This window comes from Falco rusticolus, chromosome 9, assembly GCF_015220075.1.
Source record: "Falco rusticolus isolate bFalRus1 chromosome 9, bFalRus1.pri, whole genome shotgun sequence".
NCBI lineage: Eukaryota > Metazoa > Chordata > Aves > Falconiformes > Falconidae > Falco > Falco rusticolus.
Genome location: NC_051195.1, coordinates 32417826 through 32430535, shown reverse-complemented (window position 1 = coordinate 32430535; position 12710 = coordinate 32417826). Strand labels below are relative to the sequence as shown.

Here is a 12710-nt window from a genome sequence, read left to right as displayed (position 1 = left end):
TACAGCATTCTTTATAAAGCATGTATATATGTCTTGGGATAGAGACTGACTGAAGACAGTGAAACACCTGTGAACATCTCTTCCAAGAAGAAACCTTACTGTAGGGGGATATAAAAGAGGCGTAACTAGGGGAAATGGAATCCTAGGCATCATATGGAAAGCGGGGATGTGAAAGATGAGTATCATGACAAGCTTCCTTTATGATGAGCTTTATTTACTTTGGAATAGTCTCTCTTGAAGGTTTGATAAAAAAGTCTTGCAAAGATTTGAGTGTTCATGAGGCCCAATAAAATTAAACAGACTAAAACCTCTTGAAATAGTAAATCTCTCAGGCCAGGTAAATTCCTGATTTCCTGTAGCCAGGGGTTGAAAGGTATTGAGCAGCCATCTAATCATCCATCTTCACACTGTATTAAAGATTTTTTCCTGCTCCAGGCTATCCCTGCTTATACCTCAATAATGGGGTGCACCACACTGTCTATAAGCAGCAAGCACGTGTACTATAAACTTTACATCTCAGGGTGTATGTCACCCATGCTTGTAGGCTGGTTTTGATGTCTTTTGGGATTAAGTTCAAAGCACTTGAAGTTCAAGTACATTTTAGGAGATATCACAAGAAAGAGGAAAGATCATGTGGACTGTGAATTTATCACTAACTGGTCTCTTAGCATTCCTCTTTTCCATGTCCCTTTTGTAGTTTTTATTAGGTTACCATACTTTTAGGCCAACTCTTCTCTTGCTTTGATTAGGATTAACGAGCCTTAGGGCCCAATATTTGGGGATGGAAGATAGCTATTGTTTGTAATACGCTTACAGTGCAAGTGGCTTCTTTCTTTTTGTGCCACTGATTGATTAGTGGAGTTTGTCCAAGTAATTTTCCCGCTTGATAAGTGCACTTTCCTTCTCTACCACAAAGTTGGTGTGAAAATTAACTAATTAATCTCATGAGATTCTTTAATGAAAGGAATGCTTAACTGAGCAACAGAACTAAGTACAGGCAATATGTATGAACACAACTCATTCCAGATTTCTACAAAGCTGAGGTTTCTTTTTACTTCGAAGCACGTAAGTCTGTAAGAATGTCTCCACTTATTTTTTTCCCCATTCAGTACAATGCAGAACATCTGTTGCAAAATAACAGATGATTAATAATTGAAACTAGATTGCGCTGTCCAAAATAAAGTGCCTATAGTACTGTAGCTTTCCCAAGTTTATTTCTTCTCAAAATATAATAATCATATACAATCATTGTAAATAATTAGATTTTATTTCAGAATGGAAGTTTCTACTGTATGTTACTTAAGTTTTAAGGAATAGATTTTTAAGCTCTTTTCAGTGATAAAGCTTTTTATGTCAAATGTATGCAGAAGAAGAGAAAGCAGTGTGTAATAATAATGAAACAGGAATAGGAAAATTTGATTCCATGTCAGGCTACTAAATCAGACCAAACAGACTGTGGAATGAAGAGATAAGAATCTGGAATTTGATTTGAGGGAGATTTGAAAACCCAAGAAGCTTAATCTTTTCCTTCCCCCAGAACTGATTGCTCCAGAGCTAATGTTTATGCGCGTGATTAGAAGCTGAGCCTGACGAATTCTATTTTCAGCACTGTTACAGGATCATGGCAGGTGAAACTAACCTTGGTGCTTTGGGCTTATACAGCACTTCCAGCTTCCAAAGGTCTTGCTAAGTTAAGATGGATCTTTAATTTAAAAGGAATGTAAAACTGAATGTGTTCCTGTTTGTTATAAAACTGACATTATAACCTTAGATATTTAAAATTAAGATTAGCGCTGAATGGAAACTAAACAGGTTCAGATTGGATAGGTCCAAAGAGTTTATGGAATGTTCATCCTTGAAGGTATTTAAATATTGACAGAACAAGGTTCTGAGGATCTATCTGTACCTTTGAAGCTGGCTCACTATGAAGCAGGAGTTTGCAGTAAAAGACCTCCAGAGGTCTTTACCTACCTAAATTAAATAATATAAATTATAAATCACTTTATAATTCTAGATAAAGCAAATATAGCTCTGAAACATCCTGCAGTTGTCTATGAAATTATAGTAAAGTTTTTCTTTATTGGTTTTAGTATTACATTTCTATTTTTGCATAAGGATGATGCAAATGTGTTTGTTTCTTTTTTTACAGTCCTCATTATGACACTAGGTGCATTAATTCAAGTAAGGACAAAATGTAGAATCTTTATTTTCATTTAATTCTTGAGTAACAGAAATGGAAGCTGCACTTTATAAGATTAGATTTTGAAAGTGATCATAATCTTCAGGGACCTCTTTCTCCCCCATCTCATCTTTTTTCCTCCTTTAGTTAAAAGTTATTGCCTCAAAGCAAAGGCATATACTTTAAGAATTCACCCTAGCTGCTGGGATTGCAGCTTACTCTGGGGAAGGTGAAGGTCGATGTTTCTCTCTGCTCACAGTCGAGCCCACAAGCAGTGACTCAGCAGAGCAGAGAAAACCTGAAGATGTGGCAACTTCTTCACCTTTAATGGAAAAAGAAGTAGCTGAATCTTTTCAAGTCTGGGCCAAGGTGAGGCACCTTTGAGAATGGGGCTTCTGCCAAAGCTCAGCCGCAGAGAGAAAAGGCTGTAGGTAGCAGCCTGTCCACTTGATGAATGTCCCCAGGCAGATGAGCTGCTAGGAGCAAGCTGGGCTGTGTGGGGGTGCACTGCCCTCTTTTGGATGTTGGTAGAAACAGGATCAGTCCCATCCCACCCGGTGCTTCAGATGTTTTCTGAAGTTCCAAGTAAGGAGAGTGGTTATTGTATGCTGTTTTGTCTTAGGAAAACTCTTCTCCCCTGCACCTCTGGAATTCCTTTATATTTCCATTCATATTAAGTAGGATTAGCAGAGAGAACAACTGAATCACATCTGCACAGATGTCTCAGCCTCATGTTTGTTTTAGAAGAGTCTATATTGCTATTGACCCAGCCCTACACTTCAGACTTTGGTGGTATGAAAATTCTGATAATGTGGAGAAACCACATTGAACTGGGATTAGTCAGAGAAAGCTGAGCAACAATAATAGCAATTGTTCATTAATACAGTTAATACACTAAAACTAATTTGGGTTTGCTTTGTTCAAGATAGAGAAGGTTACTAGTACTTACTCACTGGCATTCAGACAACAGTCACATAATAATGAAAAGCTGCTGTTGTGTACCATGCTTGAAAAAAGAAACACTGAAATGCCAGCTATTAAGCTTGTGACTATCACTGAAGATCATAACAGTAGTTGTAATTCTGCAGTGTTCCTAAACATGAAAAAAAAGAAGTTTTTGTTTAACTTGGATATTTAGGTATTGAGAAAATTAAAGATTTTTATTTAAATGTTTATTACAAAATATTAATTATTTCAGTCAAGATGGGAAGAGGGAACAGTAAGCTTCAGTAAACTTTTATTCACCTGGAACAATCAGAAATATGTTTTTTTGAAGCTCACAGTTATTAGTCAAAAGCTTTTTATGACTTACTAAAAGAAGTCCATTAAAAAGCATCTGGATAGGACTCCAAACATTATGCTCAACCAAAAATGGTCTAGAGACAAAACTCAGAGGATTGGACAGTTTATAAGTGTTTAAGGCCATATTTTTCTTAAATCCCATAACAAAAACATCATGTTCAGCCAAGGTAGCCCATCAGTGGTCTTATTCAGTGCATAGGGTAACAGGACTGCTGTAGTTTCTGGAAATGTAATTTTAAAACATGCGTTTGCTAAGACAGCTGTTTTCCATTTGATGCATAGAGGAATGTTCTTTATAAACAGATGAAATGTCTTTTCTTGTTTAATTGGGTGTTTTTCTGGTTAGCATATGTACGTGGTGGGGTTCAGCGGCTTTAGCCACTTACAAGCATATGCTGTAAAAGTTAGTAAAATCTCTCATACTTTTAGTATTCCAAAGCCTTTCAACAGAAAACTTTGTACAGAAGAGCTACTGATGTCTCATGTATATTTTGTGATAACTTCCACATATAGATGCATGCTGTTTTCTGGCTAAGTGTAAAACAGGGAGGCAGACATATTCCTAAGGTAAAAACTTTCTTCCAAAATTTCTTCTTTTCCTTTTGAGATTGTTTTGCACTTTCACTAAATAATGTTATTATTCTGTATAACTGAAGAGGCAATCAGCAGATTTTTGGAAGTGACTGTTTATTTCCCTGGCTGAGGCTTTGATAAAGAGGAGTTATACAGTGTTTGTTTTATTTTTTTATGTTGCTGTTGATACACACATTAATTTTTGCTGTCTGGTAAAAGAAAGCCAGATGATTCCCACACGTAGTAAAACCCAGAACTTTCATTGTCTGCTTTCTTTTGCAGTCACTTTTGGCCTGTAATGAACTTCTTTGCTAATACAGAACAGGTAAATGGATTCATTTTTCCAGCCACTAGCCAGCTTTTTATTTCAAACCACATTCATCAAGATGCCAAATGCAGTTCTCAACAATTCTGTTAGGAACAGCATACAATCCTAGCTTTCAAAAATACTGGCAGGTGATAATTTTTCTCTCTTAAAAGATAGTCCTTTGCCATCTAGTATTCTCCTGACCAGACTGTCTTATCGCTCAATGAGTACTAAATCTTTCATGTGTGCAAACAAGATGAATTCACTGTCTGAACCCTTTACCACATCATTTCTCTTACCTTTAAACAGACAAGATTTGAGGAAGATGGTAGCATCCTAGCAGTTATGGACCTTCTGTGAGTTCTTGGGGCACATGAGGCTAGAGTTTCCACCATCCAGATCTGGACTGAGTCTGAATTTAAATTACACTGTCTAGTAAGCATGAGTATAGTTTTATTTGGGGGAGATATGGAGTGTGTTACTCTCCATATCAGCAAAGTGGAGACTGATTTAATGAGTTTCGGTTATGTGTCTTTGTATGAGTAAGAACCTTTTTATTCTTAAGTCACTGAGTTATAGTTGCAAAATAACCTGTCCACAGAACTTTTCCTTCTATTAAAGTGGTCATTTCTACTTTTTCTGAGACCATTCCAAACCAGGTCATCATTCAAAGGCAATTTTTTCTTTTTCTTCAGTGTTGAAAGTGTAATTCTGTCACTGAAGTCTTTTCTTTCCCCAGAATTACTGCACTTTCTGCGTTAACAAGAACTTCTGGCAATAAAACACTTCATAGTGCCTTGATTGAATTATTGGAGTATTATTTTAATGGTATCTTAATGAAATTGCTCAGCAACTAACCTTGTTTTTTAGTTGGCATTAGAGACAGCTTCAAAACTGTCAGCTCTAGCTCATTTCATGGTTTCATTTAGGTGCTAATACTATTAGCCAATTTATTTTAAAGTGGTGACTTGAGCCAAATTTTGGTGGCATTACTCATGAGCACAATTCTACAGCAGTTGGTGTTAGCCCATGAGTAAAGCTTATTAAACTTCACAAAGGCTTCAGTCTCCTCTTTCTCCGTTAATAGCCAAATAAATGCTTGAGTTACTTCTTTTTGCTAATTTTGTCTCTAATTTATTTGCTCTTGAAACCACTTACTGCTTCCAGCAACTCAGTCCTGTAAAAGGAGTTAGTCTAATTTGCTTTGCCATTGTCTTGCATTTATTTCACAATGTCATAGACAAAGCAGATCCTTTCTTTGGCGTGTTTAATTTTATTTCTTATTCTAAGTCTTGAAAAAGCTTAAGCAATGAACTAGTTCGATTAGTTAAAAGCAGGGCATGTTGCTTTAAAATGCATGTGTGAATCACTGTATCTGGAGAATCAGCTTCTTTCTTCACACAATCTTCATGCCTTGTAAATGGCAATCCAAATTCAGAAGTGATATGTAAAGTGGCAGAAATTACATTTCATTATGCTGGGACTCCATAGCACTGATGCTCTTGCAATCAGTTACCATGTAAAAAAACCCAAACCCCACAATCCTCTAAAGTGATGCAACTGGCATGCAGAGAAACTGGAAAAAAATGCAACTGTTCAGGGAATTTAATTAGGGAATGCCCTGGTTTTGTTAAGAGTAGGACATTCCTAGTTTTCCTTTCTGATTTCCTCTCTTGCCTTACTTTACTCTTACGTTTTCCTGTGAGAAATGTCACTTGTTCCATGTGTGTTATCAGTGTTGAGTCTATGCATGAAGCATGTAATAGGTGAGGAAGGTGAAGGTTCTTTCAGTAGATTAAAACCGATTTGCACTTTCATCCCTATTTCTTGTCAGGTGATACAACTCAGATCTGTTGATACCTCAGAAGTGAATAAAAGAACATGTGAATCTATGAAATGTATTTGTATTTTTTTTCATACCATTCTATTTCACTGACACTATGCTCTTTCCTATAAAATGTTAGGGAAAAGATGGTCCAAGCAGAGATATACTGGGCTAAAATAAAAGAGCAGTTCTGGACTTGTTTTGCCTAAGCCACTGAATGTAGCACTTAGGGCAGTTGTATAAGGATCACATTTCCATTTGTAGAAGCAAAATCAGAATTCTTTTGTAAAGCATTCCTGGGTTTCTTTGTGAGGATGGCAAAAATCCTCACAATTGTCAAGGGAAATTTGCCTCAGGGGAGTTAGCACTAAAAAAGGGGTGAAAAAAGTGTGCATTGTTTAAAATCTATAAATTATGGTTTTAATTTGTCACTTTTAGAAAAAGCAAATCAAGTTTCTCCCTTTTCAGAGGGTGGATGATTAATAGATGCCTTGAATTTCGTTGCAAAAGCCTGTGTTGACTTTATTGACGTTTTTTAGAGAAAAAACTTAATCAGTCTGAAGCATCAGGAAGTGCAGCGTGTGCTTGCTGTGCATGGTGTGAGTAGGCAGATTCTGATCATTGCTGAGCGCTGATCTGAAGAGAGAGCAATTACTTTTGCTGGACAGAAGTAGAATCTTGGTTTATCCTCATTCTTCATTTAGGTTTAACATAAGACAACAATAAACCAGACCAGAGGTACTCTGAGATTGGTCTCCCTTTACTAAGGGCCTTTGCTGGAAGTAAGAGGCAGGTATGTATGCCTCTCTACTCCTGCGTTAACAGCTTTATTCTGTAATGGTGGAATCAGAGGTAGTTAAAAAACTGACACGATAAAAATGATGGGCCCAATTCTTCACATAAGTTGCTAGATCAGCCCGCCTGAGCAGATAATGTGGTTACCAGTTATTTTCCTTCACTCTCCAGTGACGTACGTAAGGACAGCCATGCTAAATCAGACTGCCATCTTAACTAATTGCACTCTCTGTTGAAAGGGAAGTGTTGGGTCAGGGAAGTATATAATGATATTTTCCTGTATATTTTCCCAGAATTCAGAATCAGTGGTTTAGATTCCTCAGCCAACAGTGATATTATTGAATTGGTAGGAGTTTTTAATTTTCTTTTTTTTTCCTCCAGGAACATTATATATTAATTTTTCCTATTCATATAAACTTTTTGACATCTACAGAAAACTATAGCAAGGAGTTTCATGGTTTAACCGGGCCAAAAATCACAGAATCATAGAATGGCTTGAGTTTGAAGGGGCCTTTGAAGGTCATCTACTCCAGCCTCCCCTTGCAATGAGCAGGGGCATCTTCAACTAGATCACATTGCTTAGAGACCCATCCAAGCTGACCTTAAATGTTTCCAGGGATGATGCACCTACCACCTCCCTGGGCAACCTGTTTCACCAACCTCATTCTAAAAAAATTCCTCATCCTGTCTAGTCTAAATCTGCCCTCTTTTAGTGCAAAACCATTACCCCTTGTCCTATCGCGACAGGCCCTGCTAGAAAGCTTGTCCCCATCTTTCTCCTAGACCCCCTTTAAGTACTGGAAGGCTGCAAGAAGGTGCTCCCGGAGCCTTCTCCAGGCTGAACCACTCCAACTCTCTCAGCCTTTCCTCATAAGAGAGGTGTTCCATCCTTATTGTTCTTGTGTCCCTCCTCTGAACCTGCTTCAGCAGGTCGATGCCTTTCCTGTGCTGAGGATTCCAGAGCTGAACGTAGCACTCCAGGTGGGGTCTCACAGGAGCTGGGTAGAGGGGGAGAATCCCTTCCCTTGACCTGCTGGTCACACTTCTTTTGATGCAGCCCAAGGTACAGTTGGATTTCTGGGCTGCAAGCATACATTACTGGGTCATGTCCAGCTTTTCATCCACCAGTGCCCCCAAGTCTTTCTCCTCAGGGCTTCTCTCAATCCCTTCATCCCCCAGTCTGTATTGATACCAGCGGTTGCCCCAGCCCATGTACAGGACCTTGCACTTGGCTTTGTTGAACCTCATGATATTCACATTGACCCACCTCTCAAGCCTGTTGAGGTCCCTGTGGATGGCATCCCATCCCTCAGGCATGTCAACCACACCACTCAGCTTGATGTTGTCTGCAAACATGATGAAGGTGCACTCAATCCCAATATATGTCATTGATGAAGATATTAGACAGTACTGGTCCCAATACAGACCCCTAAGAGACACCACTTGTCACCAGTCTCTATCTGGACATTGACCTGTTGGCTACTACCCTCTGGATGTGACCATGCAAGCAGTTCCTCATCCACCAACCAGTCCATCCATCAAATCCGTATTTCTGATTTAAACAGAAGTTGTTATGGGGGACCATGTCAAAGGCCTTAGAGAAGTCCAGATGGATTACATCCATAGCTCTTCCATTGTTATGGCCTCATGTGTGTTTTGTATCTCTGTCTTGATAATTTCATTTGACGCTTATGAGTTTTGTATTATGACAGAGTGAATAATTGTTATCTCAGCGTTTCCAGGACATTCATAGTTTTGTAGACTTTGGTCAAATTGCTTCTCATTTATGTCTTTTGGAAGTTGAATAGTTTAGGGTTTTGCTGCTTGTATGAAAAATATTTCATAGTTTTCTTTGATTACCCTTATAGCTATACCGTGTTTTCTACTATAGTGCTTTTTTTTTTCCCCAAGATGGAGGATGAGAATAGCAGCCAGTGTTAAATTTGTGGGAACTCTTTACAGTGGCCTAATAGCATTATTTGTTATGCTGTTTAATTCTTTCCTAGTAATTCCTATTGCTGTAATGAGGTTTTTTGATAGGATCTGAAAACTGAGCTTCTGTTTTCACAGACCTTTTCACAAAAAACCCCCTAACTCCTTTCCTGAAAGGAATTACTTATTCAGAGCCTGTTGCTCTGTCTATTACACTGAGGTTGCTTTTCCTCATCTGTATGCTTTTCTTTCATACATCATCACTGAATTTCACCTGTTCTTTTACTGCTTGAGTACTGAGTATTGTGAAATCCTTTTACAGATCTTCATAGCTGGCTTTTGTTTTCATCATTCTGCATATCTTACTGCCATCAGCAAACTTTGTCACCTACCTGTCCTTCCTTCTTTCCAAATCGTTAATGAATACATTGAACAGCACAAAGCATCAGGGAAATTCAAAATGAACATTTCTTTCCATTGTGGAAACTGAAAGATTTTTTCGTAACATTTGATGCTGATCTTCTAATCATAAATTAATCTATGGAAAGGTTATTTATCCCATGACAACATCAGATCCTTTGGCAAGGGAACCCCTCAAAAATCCTATTAGACTTCATCTGCTCAGTTCTCCTTCCCTACAGGCTCTAAGAATTTGGATAGATTTAAGTTGTGATTTTTATGTGCAAAAGTCATGTTGATTCCTCAGTGATGTCCAGAATATACTTGTTCAGAAACCAGTGTTAGCTGGGAAAGCAATAATATGTTGTATTAGGCACTGTAGAAACAGAGCACGATCTCTTCTTTGAGGACCTTACATTTAAGGAAATCCAACATGCTTTCTACAGTGAAATTGGATATTATAAACATAGTTCCATTCTAATCTCTTATCTTAGATATTTTTAGATATTCAATTTTATGACTTCTAAACCTAGATTCACTTTGTTACTGTTGCTGCTTTTATTTTCCATGCTTTTCCTGTTCAACATGTCTCTGTCTGCTTTTATTTTCTGTATAAGCAACTGCATCAAGTCAATGGGTAATAGACTACTTCAAAGCAGAAATTGGCTTCATTTATTTCAAAGAAAATTCTAAAATGTATTTACTCTGTATTTCATATGCTGCAACAACAAAAACATTAAAATTAATTGTACTTTCCTCCTTTCTCATTCATGCTCCAGGCAACTTAGGCGATAAAACTAAGCTAATGTGGCTGCAATAACGTTAGCATGTAGTGCAGCTCAGTGGAAGTGGGTTTGTGGAATGAAATGGTTGATGTTGAGATGGCATCTGTCTGCAATACGGGCATTCTGGAGGCAGAGGTTCTGACTTCAGAGTAGTGTTAACCTGATACTGTGAATTAATCATCCAGCAGTGGTTGCAGCACATTAGGTGCACACCTGAAATGTATACTCTGGTTGAGTTTCCTTGAAGGGGAATTCAGTTCCTGTGCTCCGAGTTCACTGTGGTATGAGCCTGTAGGTAAGGATTGCCTATAGAGGTTTCCTCACAGAATTTGGGGGATTCATTTCAGAAGCACACTCCTGGTCTGACCTGAGAGGTTCATGTAGATTCCACAGCGTTTCCCTCTTGTTTTGACAGATTTTTCATACAGGTATCAGTTTCTGCTACTTATCCAATAAATGCTGTCTTTTGGGCTTGGAACTGATTATTTACATGCAGATATGTTGTAATTAAATTTGCTTTTCTTACCTTGTAAGAAACATGGTGCTGTCTGTGATGTGGGTAGTGACTGCTAAGTCTGCTAAGTCAATTCTAACTTGTTTTGTTTTATGGCATCTGTCCAAAGTGATTTGCAGTACAGGGTACAGCAGTGGAGCAGACACTGCTGGTGAAAGCACTGAAGGTTGGTCTCACAGGTAACAATCTGGCTAGTGGCTAGAGTCATCTCTCACCTCCCTCCCCTGTCTCCCACTCTCCGTATGCACTCGCATAGATCTGCAGCAGTTCTGCACATCTCCGCTGCGTCTAAGACACTATTGCTATTGACATATATAGCAAAACATACGAAACACTTCATATGTACAGAATGGCTGGTTGTCACAGTGCAACAGCTAAGGCTTCTGGAGACCAGAGATACCTGAAAACACAATAGTAATAGCCCAGGGTGCTAGTTAGCAGATTAAAGCCAAAGTCAGAAGTGCTGGCAAGTCTGTTTAGGCACTTAGCTTTTATTGATTGAATGGGGAATTAGGTGCTTCAGTGCCTCAACAGTTTGTCTCTTAATTCCCTTTCTAAGAAATAGAGATAAGAGCACTTTCACACTTCAGAGGAGTGGCCTGACAGAAAATGTGTTAAGGCAGTGATGTGCTTGGATGTGACAGTGATGAGGTCAGATGAGTTCCTTGTGTAGGTAGAAGGAAATATGTGAGACTAGAGTGGATCTTGATTAACAGCTTGCCTTAGAGGCACAATCCAAAGTCAATGACAAGGCTCTTATTAACTTCAGGGAGCTCAGATCAAGCCCATTGATTTGTTCTTATTTCTGCTCTAGTTGCTGTAGCCCAAATTAATGCTGTGCTGTGATATTTTCAAATACCAACATAAGCAAAGTCCACTCAAGAAGGAAGTCATAAAAATAGGAAAATCATAATGCCTGAATCATAGTACTGAATAAATAAATGTTAACCATAGGAACATTGTCCCAGGAATTAGTCTGGTAAGAAAAAGGACCGACTGATGAACACCACAATTAAGTTTTTGCTTCAGAAGCTGGATAGGCTACTTAGGGATCATAGATGATCTCTATATTGACACTTTGATATTGTTAATGATTTCTGTGTAGCTTCTATCATGCAATCTTCGGTTTAGAAGTCATGTTGATGGTATGTTTGATGTATTTGAAAGTGTTAAATGGAAATAAGAATGTTTAATTCTAATAATACATATTTTCATCACAAGATTTCAAAAGTAAATCAGAGATGCAAAAGGAGACTGCACCTTTATGCTACAACGGAAACATTACCCTATTTTACATTAGAGATATAGTGTGGTAACATAACAGGTTACCACTTGTAACGTAATTGGTTATAACCCAGGATATTAAAATTCAGGGATTTCGAAGAGCCCCAAACTTCCAAGTCATGGGCCAAATTATTATGCTGCCAGGGCATTTCTACAGATAGTTAAAATCCTCTGGCGGTTACCCAATAATGAAGGACATTTCCTGTGTAGATTATATATGTATTTACACCTTCACATACAAATAGATCTTCAGCATCTGATGTCTATGAAGATTTATGGCACACTATAATTCCTAGGTTGTGAGTTAAGTTATATCCAACTCTGCCTGCCTAAATGAAAGGAAGAGAAGGAATAGAAGTGCGTAATTTTTGCAGTGCCCGAAGCTGAACAAGAATTTGCTCTGAGAAATGCCAGATGTTGATAATTTCATTTCAGGCTTATCTAAGAACACATCAGTGTTTGCAATTTGCAAAGCAACAGCAGCACCAGTACTTTAAAAATAAAAAAAAATAAATAATAAAAAAAAGATAATCGTTCAAGGCTTTAATACCTTGCCAGGCAAATATGCTACAGAGCTTTTCATGTTTGTCATTCATGGTGCCTCATTCCCATTCCTTAGGGCTATTACTCTGTTGCTTGCTGAAATACTGGAACGATCTCTTTCTGCTGCTCAAACCCATGTATTCTATCATGTGAAGACACATAAGAGGAGTATCTCATTATTCTCTCTGATTCATCAGCAGTGCAGGCCAATTAATGCCACAGTTAATGGGGAGAAGTAGCTACTACAACTGCAAGCTGTATATCTTCTGTCG

At 38.2% G+C, this 12710-nt stretch overlaps 1 protein-coding gene across 4 annotated transcripts in view; it reads left to right on the top strand.

The window, feature by feature from the left end:
• SORCS1 (sortilin related VPS10 domain containing receptor 1) overlaps positions 1-12710 on the top strand; it is a 304516-nt gene that overhangs the window by 169408 nt on the left and 122398 nt on the right. The window lies entirely within an intron of this gene.